Here is a 13,753-nt window from a genome sequence, read left to right on the forward strand (position 1 = left end):
ATGTCACAGGGGTGATAACCCTTCCCTATGTTTTCCAAAAAGCTTAGAAAAGATTTTTTGGCTGGAGCTAAACACGTTAAAAATGTTCAAAATTACAGACAGATTCTACTTAACAACAAACCTACAGTCCCTGTCTTGTTTGCACCGCCTGTATACTGCTGTTCAGAGTATATAGGGCCTGGTGGCCCCACACCTTTCCTTATTTTAATTTGGGTGTGGGGTTCCCCTTAATATCCATACAAGACCCAAAGGGCCTGGTAATGGACTGGGGGGTACCCATGCCGTTTGTCTCACTGATTTTCATCCATATTGCCATGACCCGACATGACATTAAACCCGCAAGCAGTTTTAAATGAGATTTTTTCCTTTAAAAATGACATTTGGTGCAGGGACTGTTCTAAACATGGGAAACACGCGTCACTTTACAGGCATACTATAGACACCCCCCAGGTACGATATTTAAAGGAATATTTCACTTTTTTTTTTTTTACTTTAAGCATCATTAAAATCACTGCTCCCGAAAAAACGGCCGTTTTTAAAAGTTTTTTTTGCATTGATACATGTCCCCTGGGGTAGGACCCGGGTCCCCAAACCCTTTTTAGGACAATACCATGCAAATTAGCCTTTAAAATGAGCACTTTTGATTTCGAACGTTCGAGTCCCATAGACGTCAATGGGGTTCTAACGTTCGTGCGAACTTTCGGTCCGTTCGCGGGTTCTGGTGCGAACCGAACCGGGGGGTGTTCGGCTCATCCCTAGTCCCCAGGTATACAGCTCACAAAGAGCACCGTTCCCCCAAATGCTAGGGCCCACGATCGACGGCAAGAGGCTAGCATAGAAGTCCCCTCCAAAACTCTCTCTCCCGGCTAGGTCTGTCACATCCTTGTTTTCAGCTAGCAATTCTGTGCACCATAAGAATGATCATAGTGGCAGTTCTGCCACTTGATCTTTCTTACAGGCGATGAGAGGGGACATCCCCCCTCCCACCGCCATCTGGTGCTTTTCTGGGCTCTCCTGTGCCATCGGGGACCCGGAGAAAGAAGAGGCCACCGCCGGATGACAAGCATAGAGATTTCCGGTGACCAGATGGTCACAAGTCATATCTATGACCATCGCAAAGTTATGATGTCACATCCGGCCCACGGATTTAAACAAAGCCGCGGCTGGTAAGCATGAGATCGTGGATTTTTTTTTCTGATCTCATGCTTTCTAGCCTGGAGGAGAGATGTGGGGTTTTATTGACCCTGCATCTCTCCATAAAGAAGACCTGTCACAAACGTTTCCTATTACAAGGGATGTTTACATTCCTTGTAATAGGAATAAAAGTGATAAAAAATGTAAGAAAGTAAAAATAAGAAAAATATAGTAAAATAAAAAAAAAAATTTTAAACGCCCCTGTCCCCGGTAGCTCGCGCTCAGAAGCGAACACACATGTCAGTCCCGCCCACACATGTAAACGCTATTCAAACCACACATGTGAGGTATCGACGCGTGTGTTAGAGTGCGAGCAACAATTATAGCACTAGACCTCCTCTGTAACTCTAAATGTAACCTGTAAAAAGCATTGCCTATGGAGATTTTTAAGAAACGATGTTTGGCGTCATTCCATGAGTGAGCGCAATTTTAAAGTGTGACATGTTGGGTATCTATTTACTCGGCGTAACATCTTTCACATTATAGAAAAAAATTGAGCTAACTTTACTGTTTTGGTATTTTTTAAATCATGAAACAGTTTTTTTTCCAAAAAAAAGCATTTGAAAAATTGTTGTGCAAATATTGTGCGAGATAAAAAGTTGCAACAACTGCCATTTTATTCCCTTGGGTGTCTGCTAAAAAATATATAATGTTTGGGGGTTCTGTGTAATTTTCTAGCAAAAAAATATGATTTTTACATGTAATAGATGAGTGTTAAAGTGGATGTAAACCCTCACATATACCCAGTAAAGTGAACAGCCTCAGATCATACACAGACATGAAACAAATCCTCCTACATAAGTTTTACATGTATATCTGCTGTCTTCAGCTTTATATATGGTTTAGAAAGTGCATGTCCTGTTAGAATTTTCTCTTCCTGATTCTCCTGTGGGTGTGGATTCTTGCCATACACAATGAGACAGCTGATTGGAGGAAAGGCACACACCCCCTCTCCACATAGGCAGAAAAAGGAAGAAAAAATGCAAGAAACAGTTGTGCTGTGAATAGACCAGCTCTCTGCTAATCTATTTAGCCACCCTGACACAAAATTCAGCCTGGTTTTATCACAGTTAATGGAGAACTTGTCAGAAGTTAACATGCTGATAACAAAAGAAAGGAGCAGGAGAAATTCACAGGACTTAGGGCTTTGAAGAGAGATAAGAAAACACTGCAGATATATGTGCCCAGCTCAAATTTCATGAATGGGGTTTACATTCACTTTAATGTTATTCCTGCGGGACCAGTCTTCCATGTCAGCTACTTTGCGTTGATTTTTTGGATATCATTTTGAAGTTCTTTGCAAACATCTACCAGAGTATGGTAAGCAGAGAAAACATCCTCCATTTTGTTTTCTATGTGAGATACTCTCTGCTGCAGTTCTTGTACTGAAGCATTCACAGGAGCCAACATTTTCAGCATATCTACATGTAATGAATCTCTCAAGGATATTAGCATGACCTTCAGATCAGCTACAGAGGGGTGAGGAAGGAAATTGTTCCAGACAGAGGATGTTGCAGGCATTGACCCTATATATTGGTTTCAGTGTCCATATCATCCATATCATCTCCCTGCAGCTCTCCTGGTTTGGCTTAGTTAAACTTAGCTGGACTGTGTGTCGGAGCAAAGAAATCTGTCAGCTTTTAGGGTGCTGACCTCAAGGACTCCCTCTTAGGGAAGGTGCGTGATGTGGGCACTCCGTGCTGTGCGGTATGTGGAGCTGGAGCTCTCCCAGTGAGCAGCTGTCCTTGTTGCCAGCAGGACACACCCTCCTTTATTTTCACTTTCAACAATAAAAGTAAACAGGACACATAGAGAGGGTGAATCTCCCTAACAGGGCCACAGACAGCAAAAAATAAATAAAGACTGACAGCTGTTCAAATCTCCTCTCCACTCTATCTAAACTAAAAAGAAAACAGGTTTGCCTTTATTGGCACTTTAAGGAAAAAAACTTTTGACTTTAAAACCACTTTAGTTTGGGTATATTGTTTCATGATGGAGTAATTGTCAGTCAAACTATCACAGCGCTGAAAACTTTAAAACAGTTTGGTAATAAGGGGGTATATACAGGCTTGTATTTGAGTAGCTAATACGTTTAAGAGACAGGCTATGGGACAAGCAAGTGATTTAGAATAGATTGAAGCCACAGACAGTCAAGCATTTATAATTTTTAAAAGGTGTCATCCATGGCATCATGTGTACAGTTAGGCTTTAGAATGAATTGCCAGAAGTTTTAAGCCTCCACACTCTTCTAAAATATGTTTTCTTCTGTTAAAAAGAGAGTTCAACAAAGTTGCTAATAAAAACCTTACAGAGACTTTAAACTTTTCAAGCACTATATAAAGCAAATAAAACATTTTAGCTAAATTTTGATTTTAAGTATGCGTTGACAAAGCAAGAATCACATCTGCATTATCCCAAATGTAAAAGTACATCACAACTAATTTTATCTTTTTAGTTTTAAGATATAATAGGACATTTAAACCCCTTGTTATTTTTTTCTGTTTGTGTCAAAATTTGGAGATTTTCCTTTACTGTACATTCTGCCCTGGAGGAGGGAAATCCAATAAAAACACCTTTAGCTTTACATACACTTCATTTTAGAAAGAGCTTGACTCCAGCCCTTTATTTATTATGGAAGAGCCCTGGGGCCATCAGCAAAAAAAAAAATACAGAATTATGAGTTTGAAAAAAAAAATTTTTTTTTTACATAATTCTGAGTTTGAAAGTCAGAATTCTGAGTTTGAAAGTCAGAATTCTGAGATTCAAAGTCAGAATTCTGACTTTGAAAGTCAGAATTCTGAGATTCAAAGTCAGAATCGTGAGTTTAAAAAAAAAATAAAAATCTACAGAATTCTGAGATTAAAAGTCAGAATTCTGAGTTTCAAAGTCAGAATTCTGAGTTTCAAAGTCAGAATTCTGAGATTTAAAGTCAGAATTCTGAGATTAAAAGTCAGAATTCTGAGATTTAAAGTCAGAATTCTGAGATTAAAAGTCAGAATTCTGAGTTTCAAAGTCAGAATTCTGAGATTGAAAGTCAGAATTCTGAGATTGAAAGTCATTCTGAGTTTATAAATATAGTAGTCTCTATTAGGAATATTTTAGGACCAATGAGCAATAATGTAGTAACACCCACAGACCATCATTCTGCAGACATACATGTCTTCTGCTCTGTATATGGATATGTAAATCTATCTTATTAACAGCACACAGTACAGGGAAGCAGGCAGTGCTGGGTTCTCTGGTTCCACGACTGTACTAATAGTTCCTCTGTTTGCTGTCTTTTGCTTCTTCTAACATAAAGAGCCATGCTGAAAACATGTGTATTGTGTGTGAGTGGGGGGGACACAGCTTTCATAGATAGCAGAACACAATGGCCAGCGCAGCACAGATCTGCACCCCAACTTGTAGGAAACATTGCACTATTGTGCCTACATTGGGGAATTGTGAATCGCTAGAAGGCAGCAGGACAATGTGTATCTATGGTCATAACGGATTAATCATAACAATTACTTGTCTGGATTAATAGAGGTGTTTCACACACAATTAACCTCATATTAAACATAAAAGCAAATTCAAATAACTAATGAGGGTTAGTGTAGTGGTTAGAGCAGCAGGCTTACATTGGTGACGTTGTGGGTTCTAATCTGGGTGAGACTATATTCTTTATATAAATATATTTTAAAATATGAGATAGCGAGGGCTTAAATTGTATTTTATCAATATATCCAAACTGATCCCAACAGAACACAATGGCCAGCACAGCACAGCTCTGCACCCCAACTTGTAGGAAACATTGCACTTTTGCCCCTACATGAGGGAATTGTGAATGGCTAGAAGGCAGCAGGACAAAGTGTTTCTATGGTCATAACGGATTGATCATAGCAATTACTTGTCTGGACTAATAGAGGTGTTTCACATACAATTAACCTCATATTAAACATAAAAGCAAAACCAAACCACTACTGAGGGATAGCTTAGTGGTTAAGCAGATTTATATTGGTGAAGTTGTGGGTTCTAATCCAGGTGAGGGAATTTTTATATATATTATAAAACATGAGATAGTGAGGGCTTGAATTGTATTTTATCAATATATCCAAAATTGATTTCAAGGTATATTACAGTTTTTCTCCATTGTTTTGGCTCATTTCTTGAAACAGAAATGACATTCTCAAAACTCTAAGTTCATTTGGCAAAACAGTCTTACAGTTCAGCACAACTCTATAATTCACGTGCAAAAGCTCATATCTCTCCCAAAACTGTTCACTCATTCTTCAAAACCATATTCCTTTCCCATATAAAGAGTCAGTGCTACCAAAATGGCAAAGATTCTTCTCAATTGCTTTGGCTCATTTCTTGAAACAGACCAGACGTTCTCCACTCTCTTGGTGCTTTTGCCAAAATAACCTGGATGGTTCAGCACAACACCATGGTTCACCTTCAAAAGCTTATATCTTTCCCAAAACAGTTAACTCACGTGTCAAAAATAAATTTCTTTCTCATTCATATAGTCAGTGCCCCCAAAATGCTTCATCCCTTTGGCATTGTGTAAGCACTGCAAGTCAAAATGTTTAGATGTTTTGTCTCTAAGGCAGAGGACCATTGAAATATCCCTCATGTCCACCTTTCAGTCTTAGCCCAGTCCTTCATTGACAATGGTTACTGTACAGTTTTTGTCTAGCTAACTGAATACAATTGTGTATAAAACTGAAAAAAAAGAAAAGATTTTAGGGTAAGAGTAGCCTCCAAGGTTTTACATCACACATTGCACTCATACTGCCAAGGAAAAATTACTTTACAGTATTGTAACCATTATCATTCACACACAAAGTAACTTCCATACATCAGAGTAAAAAGAAAATGTATACAGCATAATACACGGAAATATAAACACACAAACAAAAAACAAGGAAAATTACATTTAGCCTACAATGCTGTAAATAAAGCTGGAGTTTCACAACTACTGTAACATCTCTTCACTGGCCACCGTCCTCACCCTCCTGCCCATCCACACGCTGCTGTCTGTCTGGCCACAGATTCTCATCAACATTACAGCGTATATCCTCCCTTGCGATACAACGATGGAAGAAGCTGCGTGCATGTCGCAACCATCCCCTACAAAAAACAAAGGGAAAGGTAATTCATCAAGGAGGAACATGCAATGGTCAAAACGTATATGAAATGCTTTTTATTGAAAGTACACTATAAACACCAATCCAATAATATACTGTAAAAACAGGTACCATCACCAATATAAAAATGACAACGTTGTCATTGACAGACACAGATGGCCACCACTCACATATACCACACACACAGGGGCGGACTGATAACTCATGGGGCCCCCGGGCAATAGGAGATTATGGGGCCCCCAGGCAATCAGAGATTATGGGGCCACACAGTATACACATACATGTACACACAGTATACACAGACAAATGTAAAAAAAACACAGATTTATACATACTGTCCCTGGTTTTACTGAGGCTGGCAACCCTGATGGGGCCCCCTAGTGGCCCAGGGCCCTCGGGCAGTGCCCGAGTGGCTCAATGGTCTGTCCGCCCCTGCACACACACCTCATGTGAATTCATTCAAGATAGATATACAAGAATGAATTCAGATTAGATACTAAATTTTCATCTGCTGGATAACTGAAAGTCCTGGTAAATCAAATGATAACAGCAGATGGTAATTGAAAGGAGAGATATGTGGGGTTGTGGATGGTAATGCAGTAGCCCTAGATATCAGGTCCTCATAGATGTAGGAACAAGAAGAACCGGGGGGATAGGAGGGGAAGATGGGGGGAATGGAAATGGGAAGACCCTGTACTGACTCAACAGTAGCGTGGTCACTGGATACTGCAGTCCTGGTCAGTTACTGTAAGATCACCCTGGGCCATCAATATTTCGCAGCGCTGATGACAGGGAATGGGAGTTCCTGTTTGCAGGATATGGTGAGCCGTAGCAGATTGAATCAGGCTGAGCAGTGTAACTCATTTAGTGAATCATACATACTGGGTGGATGCACTGATTGAGACAACTGTCCCCTGTCCAGGACACAAACAGATTAGATCTCACCCAGTGTTGACTCTGTGGTGCATCAGGACACATCACCGGACCGAGTTCAGGCTCATGCCGCCTCCAGCTGGCTAGTTGAGTTGTCTCCCATCCTCCGCCGGGTCCTCAGCTGTGCATATCCTTTGAGGGCGTACTGAGGGTAAGTAGAAGGTGTACGCCCAGGGAGATGCGGTGAATAAAGCAGGGTTTTCTAAAGCGTTCAGTCCTCCGTTCGATCCGTTTCCCGGGAAGTTTCAAACGGCCATGTTACTGTAATTACAGGCCAGTGATGCCTGGGCTGGTGGGTGGATCTGGAGGTCTGTGGGAACGCTATGGGTAGCGTGATGGCATCATGCTGACGCGTTTCATCCGCCAATCGGATTTCATCAGAGCATCCCCTACACTGATCTCCTGTAATATCCTCACAGGCAGCATCCATTGCATGGAGCAGGGACCTCTGATCTTGAGCTCGATGCTCATACACTCTCCACCTCCAAGCGGATAAAAACTCCTCAAAAGGGTTGAGGAAAGGAGAGTAAGGTGGTAGGAACACCATATCCATCCTTGGATGAGCAGTGAACCAGGCCCTCATAAGCAGGCCACGGTGGAAATTCACATAGTCCCATACAATTATATATTGTGGTAGGTGAGGCCCTATGAGACCTCTCTTATTTTCAGGGATCAAATCCAAATGAAGGCGGTCCAAGAAGATAAGGAGCTTCTGTGTATTCTATGGGCCAAGACTGGGGATTGAGTGGCCACACCATTCTCAGAAATGGCAGCACACATAGTTATATTACCCCCTCGCTGGCCTGCGACATCCACCGTGGCCTGGTGGCCACTAAAATTTCGGCCACGTCTTCGGCCCTTGGCCAGGTTGAAGCCAGCCTCATCCACATACACGAGTATGTGAGAGGTCTCATTTCCTTCCAATGCCAACATTCTCTACAATAGAGTAAAAAAAGAAAACATCAAATCAGTCATACAGAAGAGTCATACACTACAGTTACAGACAGTTACATAGGAATGTTCTACACAAGTTCAATATATTACTGGCCAGTATTCCAGTGGTTCCAAACCTGGGGTACATGTACCCTATGCAGAGGTACTACAGGGGGTATTTGACAGAAAGGGGAGGGGAAAAATTATTAATGAGTAGACTTACTGAAATGTTACAGTAAAACCTACAGTATTAGATAGATTTACATGGGAGGCACTACTGTAATTGCAGCTCTTTGACCCTTTTTCTTACTGTATTGTATGTTATATTCTTCAAAATAAGGATTATAATGATAATTGCATCATACAGTAAGCTGCAGTTTTTAGACAAAATGTTTATAAATCAGATACGTAAATCAAATACTTTCATACCTGGATTACCTAGATTCAGAAATCAGGTAAAGTGGGTACTGAAACCAATACATTTCGGGAAACACTGCTTATGGTAATTGTAAAAAGGTTATCTTGATGGACAACCAGTGACTGACTTACATGTACATACTGGTACCGCAGCTCTTTCACTCTGTCAGATTTCCTCTCAAATGGTACCCTGTAAATTTGCTTCATTGTCATCTGATGCTTCTTCAATATGCGGGCTATTGTGGAGATGCTTATAGAGTGACATTTTGGAATATGGCTTTGTCTTGTAGGATTGCAGTGCGGATCTGTCTCAATGTGATGGCATTATTTGCCAACACCATGTTACAGATCTCTTGTTCTTGTTGTTCATTGAGAAGTTTTCCTCAGCCACCCGTGCCAGGTTGTCATCCAATCCTAGACATAGAATTCAAAGGACAACACTCCATTCGTAATTTATACCTTATGTATTCCGTACAGAATGAGTTACCAATGTAATCGTATTGTTGTTTTACTTACAGTAACTTTACCACAATTCCAATGCATCACTGCACAGTGACTGGAATACTACTATAAACTGTATCATCAATATTGTAGAAAATAAACTATTCCATACTATTCCATAGTTTATTTTTTACAATATTTTTCTTGTCATTGTTAGTATCATACGTAACATCCCACTGAGGTAAGATACTGTAATACTGTAGGCCTATCACACACACACATACACACTAAATGAATACGTAAATGAATAAATAAATATATTTGTTGCTCTATGCACAGTGTCCTGTCCTATACATTATATAATTCCATCATTGACTGACTACATACCTGTTTTCCCTGCGAAAGGTTTGGATGATAGCGAAGACTGTAGAGCGAGGCACATTAGGTTGCATTCGGCGACATTTGAGGCCATGGTTGATGACATGATCTATAATTGTGGCCCGAATTTCATCAGGTACAGCATGGTGTCTTCGTGCTCCTCTGCCTCTTCCCCCTATTTCACCACCACTCACCCTTACTCCTCTTCCTCTTCTTCTTCCTCTTCCTCGAGCAGGCAGTTTCCCTTGTTCATTTACTTGGCCAGGTGCCTCCATGTTCAGAAATTGTACTGGTCCTGCATGGTCAAGCTCTATATATACATGTTTGGCAGCATTTACAATCATGGACAACACCTGTCAGGTAACTAAACATACTGTTTGATTGGTCATCTGAGACCAACTCCGACTCCTCCTTTGTTAGGCTCCTTTCACACTGGGGCGGGGGCGTTGTCGGCGGTAAAGCGCCGCTATTGTAAGCGGCGATTTACCATCGGTATGCGGCCGCTAGCGGGGGTGGTTTTACCCCCCTGCTAGCGGCCGAGAAAGGGTTAAAACCACCGCAAAGCGCCTCTGCAGAGGCGCTTTGCCGGCGGTATAGCCGCGCCGTCCCATTGATTTCAATGAGCAGGAGCGGTAAAGGAGCGGTATACACACCGCTCCTTCACCGCTCCGAAGATGCTGCTGGCAGGACTTTTTTTACCGTCCTGCCAGCGCATCGCTCCAGTGTGAAAGCCCTCGGGGCTTTCACACTGGAATGAAAGCAGCAGCACTTTCGGGTCAGTTTGCAGGCACTATTATTAGCGCAATAGCGCCTGCAAACCACCCCAGTGTGAAAGGACCCTTAGTCAAGTTCTAGTTGCACCTGACTGTCAATTGCTGCAATCATTTTATCAAATGTTCCAAGAGATTCATATATGGTATTCATGGTATTATGTTCCTGAATAATTTTGACAATTGAACAGACTATTGTGCATGTGATGACTTAAACAATGAAATGATGCTGACACGTTTTGGAGAGAACAACCATTAGACTGAGAATTGACAATCAGTTTAGATCAACAAGATCTATTCACTTGGAAATTGTGCTAAATGTAGGCTACTTGTACTTAATCATTTGAAAGATGTACTGAGACATTGAGACACGTACTGAGACATTTGTAATTTTGATGAAATGAGTGAGAAATTCAATTCAGTTGTGAACAATTGCCAAGTGGTTTGGAGATTTGTCCATGTTGTTTTGAGAATGTCATTTCTGTTTCAAGAAATGAGCCAAAACAATGGAGAAAAACTGTAACAAAGAAGCACTGATATATTGAGCACACAAAGTTGTAGTATATGCTGGCTACTATAAATTAGAGAGTAGAGATTTCATAAAAAAACTGTGTATATATTATTAGGGTGATCAGATGGGATCATTAGGGTGTCATCTACAGTTTCCCCTGGGTTGCAGTTCACAATTTCAGGAGACTGGTCATAACAAATCGATCATAAATCACTCGTCTGGATTAATACAGTTGTTTCACAGAGAATTAACCTCATATTAAACATAGAAAGAAGCTATTCAGGACCCTTAAGTGATAGTATAGTGGGTAGAGTACCAGGCTTATAGTGTTGAAAGTTCTGGTTCTTATCCAGTTCTGAGCACATTTTTAATTATGTATGTATTTTCAATATATTGATTTTATATTAAACATATTTTAAACTATAAATAGAACTTAAATTGTATTTTATTGATATATCCAAATTGATTTCAAGGCATATTAACAAAGACATATTGATAAAACTTTTGTATAAGCTGACTACTATAAATTAGAGAGTAGGGATTTTTTTTACAAATCTGTGTATATATTGGGATGATTTTGGTGACATAGGGCCAGTTCTCGATTTCAGGAGATTGTCCCTGGAAGCTACATGATAACCATCATGTGTCATAACTCAATCACCGATGCAGGGTCATTTTTCCATCTAGTGACACCACCGATGCAGGGTCATTTTTCCATCTAGTGACACCACCAATGCAGGGTCATTTTTCCATCCAGTGACACCACCGATGCAGGGTCATTTTTCCATCCAGTGACACCACCGATGCAGGGTCATTTTTCCATTCAGTGACACCACCGATGCAGAGTCATTTTTCCATCCAGTGACACCACCGATGCAGAGTCGTTTTTCCATCCAGTGACACCACCTATGCAGGGTCATTTTTTCCAGCCAGTGACACCACCGATGCAGGGTCATTTTGTTTCCATCTAGTGACACCACCGATGCAGATGCTTCACATTACTCTACCCGAGGGCTTCACATTACTCTACCCGAGGGCTTCACATTACTCTACCCGAGGACTTCACATTACTCTACCCGAGGGCTTCACATTACTCTACCCGAGGGCTTCACATTACTCTACCCGAGGGCTTCACATTACTCTACCCGAGGACTTTCACACCGGAGCACTGCGCTGGCAGGACAGAAAAAAAAGTCCTGTCAGCAGCTTCTTTGTAGAGATGTGTTTACCGCTCCTCCACGGCTGCTCCCCATTGAAATCAATGGGGCAGCGCTGGGATACCGCCGGCAAAACGCCTCTATTGCGGTGCATTGCGGGCGGTTTTAACCCTTTCTCGGCCGCTAGTGGGGGTAAAAGCGCCCCGCTAGTGGCCGAAATGTCATTGGATGGGAAAAATGACCCTGCATCGGTGATGTCATTACATGGGAAAAATGACCCTACATCGGTGATGTCATTACATGGGAAAAATGACCCTGCATCGGTGATGTCATTACATGGGAAAAATGACCCTGCATCGGTGATGTCATTAGATGGGAAAAATGACCCTGCATCGGTGATGTCATTAGATGGGAAAAATGACCCTGCATCGGTGATGTCATTACATGGGAAAAATGACCCTGCATCGGTGATGTCATTAGATGGGAAAAATGACCCTGCATCGGTGGTGTCATTAGATGGGAAAAATGACCCTGCATCGGTGATGTCATTAGATGGGAAAAATGACCCTGCATCGGTGGTGTCATTAGATGGGAAAAATGACCCTGCATCGGTGATATCATTACATGGGAAAAATGACCCTGCATCGGTGATATCATTACATGGGAAAAATGACCCTGCATCAGTGATGTCATTAGATGGGAAAAATGACCCTGCATCGGTGGTGTCATTGGATAGGAAAAATGACCCTGCATCGGTGGTGTCATTAGATGGGAAAAATGACCCTGCATCGGTGGTGTCATTGGATAGGAAAAATGACCCTGCATCGGTGATGTCATTGGATGGGAAAAATGACCCTGCATCGGTGGTGTCATTGGATAGGAAAAATGACCCTGCATCGGTGGTGTCACTGGATAGGAAAAATGACCCTGCATCGGTGATGTCATTGGATAGGAAAAATTACCCTGCATCGGTGGTGTCATTAGATAGGAAAAATGACCCTGCATCGGTGGTGTCACTGGATAGGAAAAATGACCCTGCATCGGTGATGTCATTGGATAGGAAAAATCACCCTGCATCGGTGATGTCACTGGATGGGAAAAATGACCCTGCATCGGTGGTGTCATTGGATAGGAAAAATGACCCTGCATCGGTGATGTCACTGGATGGGAAAAATGACCCTGCATCGGTGATGTCATTGGATAGGAAAAATGACCCTGCATCGGTGGTGTCACTGGATAGGAAAAATGACCCTGCATCGGTGGTGTCATTGGATAGGAAAAATGACCCTGCATCGGTGATGTCATTGGATGGGAAAAATGACCCTGCATCGGTGATGTCATTGGATAGGAAAAATGACCCTGCATCGGTGGTGTCACTGGATAGGACACCTACACTGGATAGGTGTCATTGGATAGGAAAAATGACCCTGCATCGGTCATTGGATGGGAAAAATGACCCTGCATCGGTGGTGTCATTGGATAGGAAAAATGACCCTGCATCGGTGGTGTCACTGGATAGGAAAAATGACCCTGCATCGGTGATGTCATTGGATAGGAAAAATTACCCTGCATCGGTGGTGTCATTGGATAGGAAAAATGACCCTGCATCGGTGGTGTCATTAGATAGGAAAAATGACCCTGCATCGGTGGTGTCACTGGATAGGAAAAATGACCCTGCATCGGTGATGTCATTGGATAGGAAAAATCACCCTGCATCGGTGATGTCACTGGATGGGAAAAATGACCCTGCATCGGTGGTGTCATTGGATAGGAAAAATGACCCTGCATCGGTGATGTCACTGGATGGGAAAAATGACCCTGCATCGGTGATGTCATTGGATAGGAAAAATGACCCTGCATCGGTGGTGTCACTGGATAGGAAAAATGACC

The sequence above is a fragment of the Aquarana catesbeiana genome, linkage group LG03 (assembly GCF_042186555.1).
Source record: "Aquarana catesbeiana isolate 2022-GZ linkage group LG03, ASM4218655v1, whole genome shotgun sequence".
NCBI lineage: Eukaryota > Metazoa > Chordata > Amphibia > Anura > Ranidae > Aquarana > Aquarana catesbeiana.